General features: G+C 48.1%; 1 pseudogene across 1 annotated transcript in view; it reads right to left on the bottom strand.

Moving 5' to 3' along the window:
- Positions 1-10,015, bottom strand: part of LOC144511101 (basic phospholipase A2 PC1 pseudogene) — a 92,885-nt pseudogene that overhangs the window by 31,334 nt on the left and 51,536 nt on the right. The window lies entirely within an intron of this gene.

Genomic DNA, 10,015 nt, shown 5'->3' with positions numbered 1-10,015 from the left:
TTCCACAGCTCACACCTTCAGCTCTCTCCCACACTCACACACCTAAAGCTATCACGCAGCGAGAGTAACACCCCCCCAAAACCCACCAGACTACCACGCAGTAAAGCTCCTTTCAGACAATATTCCCCACACATTCCTCATCCGTGAGGGAATGTATTAGTTACTGAAGGTACAGATCCTCATTGGGGCCCATTCAGACAAAGTGCTGACTCTCACTGGGATACAGTTCCTGAAGGTGCTGGCTCTCACTGGGATACAGTTCCTGAAGGTGCTGACTCTCACTGGGATACAGTTCCTGAAGGTGCTGACTCTCACTGGGATACAGTTCCTGAAGGTGCTGACTCTCACTGGGATACAGTCCCTGAAGGTGCTGTCTCTCACTGGGATACAGTTCCTGAAGGTGCTAACTCTCACTGGGGGACAGTTCCTGTAGGTGATGACTCTCACTGGGATACAGTTCCTGAAGTTGCTGACTCTCACTGGGATACAGTTCCTGAAGGTGCTGACTCTGTCTGGGGGACAGTTCCTGAAGGTGCTGACTCTCACTGGGGGACAGTTCCTGAAGGTGCTGACTCTCACTGGGATACAGTTCCTGAAGGCGCTGACTCTCACTGGGATACAGTTCCTGAAGGTGCTGACTCTCACTGGGATACAGTTCCTGAAGGTGCTGACTCTCACTGGGGTACAGTTCCTGAAGGTTCTGACTCTCACTGGGATACAGTTCCTGAAGGTGCTGACTCTCACTGGGATACAGTTCCTGAAGGTGCTGACACTCACTGGGATACAGTTCCTGAAGGTTCTGACTCTCACTGGGATACAGTTCCTGAAGGTGCTGACTCTCACTGGGATGCAGTTCCTGAAGGTGCTGACTCTCACTGGGATACAGTTCCTGAAGGTGCTGACTCTCACTGGGATACAGTTCACACCTCTTTAACCTGTGATTATCCCTCTCTCCAGTTGCACTGTCCGGACCTGTAATGACTTGCTTAACTGTAAAGACTCGCATTCCAACCATAATCTTGCAATTGTGTCTTTGCCTATATATGCCGTGTTTGTGAAACCTACTTCCACTCACCTGATGAAGGAGCAGCGCTCCGAAAGCTCGTGCTTCCAAATAAACCTGTTGGACTTTAACCTGGTGTTGTGAGACTTGTTGCTGAGCCCACCTCTGTCCAACGCCAGCATTTCCACATAGAAATCATAGAAATCATAGAAATCCTACAGTGCAGAAAGAGGCCATTGGGCCCATCGAGTCTGCACCGACCACAATCCCACCCAGGTCCTACCCCCACATCTACCCACTAATCCCTCTAACCTACGCATCTCAGGACACTAAGGCGCAATTTTAGCATGGCCAATCAACCTAACCCGCACACCTTTGGACATCATAATGGACAAAGTCTTGACTTACATTGCTCAAGAATTCAACGCTTTTCAATAACTTGGGACTGGAGTCAGAATGAATAAGGGTTTTTAGTAATATTTACTTGGTGTAATTTCGACCCGGGTGTGATAGCCCACTTAACATCTCTCCCAACTTTTATTTACACTGATCACAGCAATGTGGAAATTCCCCTCGCAGTTGCAGCATTTGCCTCAGTCAAGTCGGCAGTTCCAGACTGTGACAGCAGGAGGCGGTCTATCACCATTTGAGAGCAGAGAGGTGACGGCTGCTGCTGCCGCTGTTACACCAGCAGGCGGCAGAGTCGCACCACAAAGTACAAAGAGGGCAGCAGGATCCCACACTGTCTGTGAGAGATCACATTGTGTGCACAGGAATTAACTGGACATGTTCCCTGTATCAATAATGAATTAACACTCCCACTCTCAGCATTGCATGCTTCAATCAGTGTATTTTATTTCACCAGAATTATAAAGAACATTTTTACACAGAAACCAGAAGCAGGAGGAGGCCATTCGGCCCTTCCAGCTGCTCCGCCATTCATTCTGATCATGGCTGATCATCAAATTCAATATCCTGATCCCCCCCTTCCCCCCATATCCCTTCATCCCTTTAGTTCCAAGAGCGAAATATAATTTCTTCTTGAAATCACATGTTTTGGCCTCAACTACTTTCTGTGGGAGTGAATTCCACACATTCACCACCCTCTGGGTGAAGAAATTTCTCCTCAACTCAGGCCTAAAGGTTTATCCCCTTATCCTCAAACTATAACCCCTAGTTCTGGACTCCCCCCACCATCGGGAACATTCTTACTGAATCCACCCTGTCTTTAACCCTGTTAGAATTTTATAAGTTTCCATGAGATCCCCTCTCACTCTTCTAAACTCCAGTGAATATACAACAGCCCACGGGAAGTGGAGGAACAGATATGTCAGGAGATTCTGGATATGTGCAGAAAAAATAGGGTTGTTGTAGTGGGAGACTTCAATTTCCCTGGTATAGACTGGAAAGTGCTTAGGGCTGGGGGTCTGGACGGGGAGGAATTTGTCAAATGCGTACTGGAAGGTTCTTTGGAACAGTATGTAGATAGCCCGGCTAGAGAGGGGGCTATGCTGGATCTAGTTCTGGGAAATGAGCCCGGTCAGGTCATCAAAGTTTCGGTAGGGGAACATGTGGCAAATAGTGACCAGAACTCTGTTAACTTTAGGATAGTAATGGACAAGGACGAGTGTTGTCTTAAGGGTAGGGTGCTAAATTGGGGGAAGGCTAACTATAACCGGATTAGGCAGGAATTGGTGGCCGTTGATTGGGAGAGGCTGTTCGGGGGTAAGTCCACGTCTGGCATGTGGGAGTCTTTTAAGGAACAGTTGATAAGGCTGCAGGACAGGCATGTGCCTGTAAAAAGGAAGGATAGGAAAGATAGGATTCGAGAGCCGTGGATAACCAGGGAAATTGAGGATCTGATCAAAAAGAAAAGAGAGGCGTACGTTAGGTCCAGGCAACTGAAAACAGATGGAGCTCTGGAGGAATACAGAGAGAGTAGGAAATAACTCAAACAGGGAGTTAGAAGGGCAAAAAGAGGTCACGAAATGTTCTTGGCAGACAGGATTAAGGAGAATCCTAAGGCATTTTATTCATATGTCAGGAACAAAAGAGTTGTCAGGGAAAAAGTCGGACCTCTCAGGGACAAAGGAGGGGAATTATGCTTAGAACCCAAGGGAATAGGGGAGATCCTAAATGAATACTTTGCATCGGTATTCACAAAGGAGAAGGACTTGTTGACTGGGAGTGTCACAGAGGGAGGTGTTGACCCGTTAGACAGAATCTCCATTACAAGGGAGGAAGTGTTAGGTTTTTTAGGTAACATTAAAACTGACAAATCCCCAGGGCCTGATGGCATCTATCCTAGACTGCTCAGGGAGACAAGAGATGTAATTGCTGGGCCTCTGACGGAAATCTTTGTCTCTTCATTGGACACAGGTGAGGTCCCTGAGGATTGGAGGATAGCGAATGTGGTACCATTATTTAAGAAGGGTAGCAGGGATAACCCGGATATTTATAGGCCAGTGAGCTTGACGTCCGTGGTAGGGAAGTTGTTGGAGAGGATTCTTAGAGACAGGATGTATGCGCATTTAGAACGGAACAATCTCATTAGTGACAGACAGCATGGTTTTGTAAGAGGGAGGTCGTGCCTTACAAATTTGGTGGAGTTTTTTGAGGAAGTGACAAAAATGGCTGACGAAGGAAGGGTCGTGGATGTTGTCTATATGGATTTCAGTAAGGCATTTGACAAAGTCCCTCATGGCAGGTTGGTTAAGAAGGTTAAGGCTCAGGGGATACAAGGAGAAGTGGCTAGATGGGTAGAGAACTGGCTTGACCACAGGAGACAGAGGGTAGCAGTCGAAGGGTCTTTTTCCGGCTGGAGGTCTGTGACCAGTTGTGTTCCGCAGGGCTCTGTACTGGGACCTCTGCTATTTGTGATATATATAAATGATTTGGAAGAAGGTGTAACTGGTGTTATCAGCAAGTTTGCGGATGACACGAAGATGGCTGGACGTGCGGATAGCGATGAACATTGTCGGACAATACAACAGGAGAGAGATAGGCTGGGAAATTGGGCAGAGAAATGGCAGATGGAATTTAATCCAGATAAATGCGAAGTGATGCATTTTGGAAGAACTAATGTAGGGGGGGAGTTATACAATAAATGGCAGAGCCATCAAGAGTATAGAAACACAGAGGGACCTAGGTGTGCAAGTCCACAAATCCTTGAAGGTGGCAGCACAGGTGGTGGTGAAGAAGGCATATGGTATGCTTGCCTTTGTAGGACGGGGTATAGAGTGTAAAAGCTGGAGTCTGATGTTGCAGCTGTATAGAACGCTGGTTTGGCCACATTTGGAGTACTGCATCCAGTTCTGGTCGCCACACTACCAGAAGGACATGGAGGCTTTAGAGAGAATGCAGAGAAGGTTTACCAGGATGTTGCCTGGTATGGAGGGTCTTAGCTATGAGGTGAGATTGGGTAAACTGGGCTTGTTCTCCCTGGAAAGACGGAGAATGAGGGGAGACCTCATAGAGGTGTACAAAATTATGAAGGGTATAGATAGGGTGAATAGCGTCTTTTAAGAGACTCCTGGATGAGTACATGGGACTTAATAGGATGGAGGGTTATAGGTAGGCCTTAAAGGTAGGGATATGTTCGGCACAACTTGTGGGGCCGAAGGGCCTGTTTTGTGCTGTAGTTTTCTATGTTTCTATGTTTCTATGAACAGTGGGAAGCTTTTTCCCAGGTCGGAGGTGGTGATCATGAGGGCTCACGGGCTCAAGGTGAGAGGGGCGAGGTATAACTCAGATATCAGAGGGACGTATTTTACACAGAGAGTGGTGGGGGCCTGGAATGCGCTGCCAAGTAGGGTGGTGGAGGCAGACACGCTGGCATCGTTTAAGACTTACCTGGATAGTCACATGATCATTCTGGGAATGGAGGGATACAAACGAATGGTCTAGTTGGACCAATGAGCGGCACAGGCTTGGAGGGCCGAAGGGCCTGTTTCCTGTGCTGTACTGTTCTTTGTTCTTTGTTCTTTATAATCCTAACCGACTTAGTCTCTCCTCTTATGACAGACCTGCCATCCCAGGAATCAGCCTGGTAAACCTTCGCTGCGCTCCCTCTATAGCAAGGACATCCTTCTTCAGATAAGGAGACCAAAACAGCACACAATACTCCAGGTGTGGCCTCACCAACGCCCTATACAATTGCAGCAAAACATCCCTATCCCTATACTCAAATCCTCTCGCTATGAAGGCCAACATACCATTTGCCTTCTTTACTGCCTGCTGTACCTGTGCGCTTACTCTCAGCGACTGATGCACGAGGACACTAAGTCTCGTTGAGTATCCACCTCTCTCAATTTACACCCATTCAAGTGATAATCTGTCTCCCTGTTATTGCTACCAAAGTGGATAACCTCACACTTCTACACATTATACTGCATCCGCCATGCAGATGCCCACACACTCAGCCTGTCCAAATCACGCTGAAGCATCTCTGCATCCTCCTCACAGCTCACCCTCCCACCCAACTTTGTATCATCTACAAATTTGGAGATGATACATTCAGTTCCCTCTTCTGAATCATTAATAGATAACGTTCTCCCTGTGTCTGCGTGGGTTTCCTCCGGGTGCTCCGGTTTCCCCTCACAGTCTGAAAGGCATGCTGGTTAGGGTGCGCTGGCCATGCTAAATTCTCCCTCAGCGTACCTGAACAGGCGCTGGAGTGTGGCGACGAGGGGATTTCCACAGTCACTTCATTGCAGTGTTAATGTAAGCTTACTTGTGACACTAATAAATAAACTTCATTTACAACCAAGATCAATGGTTCAGACGAAAGGATCAAATGTATTGCGGCTAAACTTACTGATGGAAAGAAATTGTAAGGAAGATGCAAAATGTTTGCCAAGGGGTGTAAATAGTGTGAAAACTTTGAAGGCAGCTTGTGGCTTCAGGTTGGAAAGGGTTTATTCCCAACAATATTGATACAAACAAGGCTCTGAAAGAACAGTGATGCACGTCTTCCCTCTTCCCCCCCCGCCCCCCAAGCCTCCAACTGAGGCCCCTCCCCCGACCCAGGATGCATGCCCTTGCACCTGATTGGCTCGGCTTCCCGCGCTGTCTAACCGTAGGTTCTGGCCCGATCACGTGACCCTCAGGGTTTCCTCTCCCTTAAAGGAGCCCCGCTACCACTGATAGGATAAGCGAGTGGACGGAATTTTGCCAGATGGAGTGTAATGCGGGGGAAACGTCAGCTTGTTGACTTTGGCAGGTGGAATAGGAAAGCAGAGTATTATTTCAATGGGGAGTGACTGCAGAACGCTGCGGTACAGAGGGATCTGGGTGTCCTTGTACATGTGTCACAAAACATGAGCGTGCAGGTACACCAAACATTAGGGACGCAAATGGAGTGTTACCTGTATTCTCGGGGGATGGAGTATAAAAGTCAGGAAGTCTTGCTACAACTGTACAGGGCATCGGGGAGGCCACACAGGGAATAAAGTGTACAGTTTTGGTCACTGTATTTTAAAGTGTACAGTTTTGGTCACTGTATTTCAGGGGGAATATACTTAAACGAGTGTAAGTTCAGGGAAGGGTCACACGGCTAATTCCTGGGATGGAGGGGTTGTCTTAGGCGGAAAGGTTGAGCAAGTTGGGCCTAAACGCATTGGAGTTTGGAAAAATGAGAGGTAATCTTATTGAAACATACATTACTCTGTGCTGGCGTGTCAGGCCTGTGCCCAGAGGATGTTACCCCTCTTGGGGGAATCTGGAAGGGCACAGCTTCAGAGTCAAAGGGTCTCTCAGTGAAGATGGAGATGAGGAGGAGTTTCCATTCTCAGAGGGTCATTAGTCTTTGGAATTCTCTCCCCAAGCGAGCAGGGTGGTGCTGGGTCATTCGGTATATACAAGGCTGAGTTCGACAGATCTACAAAGGTGCGGTGGTTATGGAGGACAGGAAAAGTGGAGGTAAGGTCATCAGATCAGCCTTGATTGTATTTAATACCAGAGCAGGTTTGAGGGGCCAAATGGCCTCCTGCTTCCATTATTTCTTACAATCTTATCATCCCTGTGCACACTAACCTACAATGGCTCCTGGCCAAGGAAACCTTTGTGTAGAAGTGTGAGGTCATCCACTTTGGTAGCAATAACAGGGAGACAGATCCTGTTTCCAATTCCTCTGCGGCAATGCCCGTCGCAATCTTCGTGATCTACGCCACCCCATAACTCTTCCAGATCTCAGCGCTCCTGTAACTCGGGTCTATTGAGCTTCCCCAGTTTCAATCCCTCCACCATTGGTGGCCGTGTCTTCAGTTCCCAGGTTCCCAAGCTCTGGAATTCCCTCCCTCCACCTCTCCGTCTCTATGAGACATTCCTTAAAACCTCTTTGACCAAAACTGTTGGTCATCTGAAGCCATTTTGGATTTTTCATGACTCTAATGGCATCAGATAGGACAGGCGATGGCCCAGTGGTATTATCGCTAGACCATTAATCCAGAAACTCAGCTGATGTTCTGGGGGACCCGGGTTCGAATCCCACCCACGGCAGATGGTGGAATTTAAATATCTGGAATTAAGAATCTACTGATGACCATGAAACCATTGTCGGAAAAACCCATCTGGTTCACTAATGTCCCTTTAGAGAAGGAAATCTGCCATCCTTACCTGGTCTGGCCTACATGTGACTCCAGAACCACAGCAATGTGGTTGACTCTCAACTGCCCTCCAAGAGCAACTAGGGATGGTCAATAAATGTTGGCCAGCCAGCGACGCCCATGTCCCACAAATGAATAAAATGAAAGATAAAAGCTGCTGTTGTACATTGCTGATGTTGACCTGTTGAGGGAAGGGAGGGGACAGGGAGCCAGTGGAAATTCCCAAGGTCGGAATAGATTTTGTTTGGGGTTTTATTTACGACATCTGGGGGTCTCTTTAATGCAGATTTCATGGAACGTTACTAACTTCGGAACAGAAAGATAATTGCTGGCTTGTCCATAACAATCAGAGTGCGCTTGGCAGCATCTAAACAGGTTGACAAACAGGAGATAACATTTCAGATTGAAGTTTTCTCTTGGAGAGACTGAAACTCAGTCAGAGGCTGAATAATTCCAACCTAGCATCAGATCGGGTTGTCCTTGGAGTTTTCAGGAATGAAAGATTCATCCTCAGGGAACTCATTCCCTCGAACTGAGGGAATAAGGTCATTGCTGCACGGGGGTTTTCCTCTTTTGTTTCAACACATTTGTTTATTGGGGATAAAGTGGGGGGTGGGAGGGAGAAACCGTTTCTCAAAAAAGCATCCAATCAGATGACAAAGAGTCTGTTCACTTTCCAATTGGTCTGGAAAGGCGGGGCACCCTGAGAATGGACATGACGGACCAATGGTAGCATATTTTTGGTATCCACATCATCATATTTTGTGAAAGAAAATTACATCTTGTCCACAACACACATGGAGGCTGCCCATGACCCACTTGGAGGCTGCCCACAAACATGGAGGCTGCCCATGACAAACATGGAGGCTGCCCACAACAAACATGGAGGCCGCCCATGACAAACATGGAGGCTGCCCACAACAAACATGGAGGCTGCCCACAACAAACATGGAGGCTGCCCACAACAAACATGGAGGCTGCCCACAACAAACATGGAGGCAGCCCATGACAAACGTGAAGGCTGCCCATGGCAAACATGGAGGCTGCCCACAACAAACATCGAGGCTGCCCACAACAAACATGGAGGCTACCCATGACAAACATGGAGGCTGCCCATGACAAACATGAAGGTTGCCCACGGCAAACATGGAAGCTGCCCACAACAAACATGGAGGCTGCCCACAACAAACATGGAGGCTGCCCACAACAAACATGGAGGCTGCCCACAACAAACATGGAGGCTACCCATGACAAACATGGAGGCTGCCCATGACAAACATGAAGGCTGCCCACGGCAAACATGGAAGCTGCCCACAACAAACATGGAGGCTGCCCACAACAAACATGGAGGCTGCCCATGACAAACATGAAGGCTGCCCATGACAAACATGAAGGCTGCCCACGGCAAACATGGAGGCTGCCCACAGCAAACATGGAGGCTGCCCACAACAAACATGGAGGCTGCCCAAGACTGTACCCCAGTGAGAGTCAGCACCTTCAGGAACTGTCCTCCAGTGAGAGTCAGCACCTTCAGGAACTGTACCCCAGTGAGAGTCAGCATCTTCAGGAACTGTATCCCAGTGAGAGTCAGCACCTTCAGGAACTGTATCCCAGTGAGAGTCAGCACCTTCAGGAACTTTACCCCAGTGAGACTCTGCTCCTGGACTCATAGAGGTATACAGCACAGAAACAGGCCCTTCAGTAAAACTCGTCCAAGCCTACCAGCTTTTCAGAACTGATTTTGCCTGTGTTTGGCCCATTTCCCTCTATATGTTTCCCATCCATGTCCCTGTCCAAATGTATTTGTCTCCTGTAACAAGGCGATCAGAACTGTACGCAGTACTCCAAATGTGGCCTTAGCAATGTCTGGTAGAGTTATAACATAACGTCCCAACTCCTGTACTCAATGCTCTGACCGATGAAGGCAAATGTGCCAAACGCCTCCTTCACCACCCTGTCTGCCGGTGACGCCACTTTCACTATGTACCTGCACCCCGAGTCCTCTCTGTTTGACATCAGTCCCCAGAGCGCTACCATTCACTGTGTAAGTCCTGCCCTGGTTTGTCTTACCAGAATGCAACACCTCCCATTTATCTGAATTAAGCTCCATCTTCCATTCCGCGTCCCATTGGCCCAGTTGATCTTCGTCCCGTTGTGGACTCAAATAACCTTCTTCACTAACCGCTACACCATCAATTTTGCAGTCATCCGCAAACTTACTAACCATGCCTCCGATATTCTCATCCAACTCGTTTATATCAATGACAAACAACAGTGGACCCAACACCGATCCCTGTGGCACACGACTGGTCACAGGCCTCCAGTTTGAAAAGCAGCCCTCTACCACCACCCTCTGTCTCCTACTGGCAAGACAATTTTGTATACAATTGGCTAGTTCTCCCTGGAT

This window comes from Mustelus asterias, chromosome 24 (genome assembly GCF_964213995.1).
Source record: "Mustelus asterias chromosome 24, sMusAst1.hap1.1, whole genome shotgun sequence".
Taxonomy (NCBI): Eukaryota; Metazoa; Chordata; class Chondrichthyes; order Carcharhiniformes; family Triakidae; genus Mustelus; species Mustelus asterias.
Note: the sequence above shows the minus strand (reverse complement) of the source record. Positions and strands in the feature narration are given on the sequence as shown.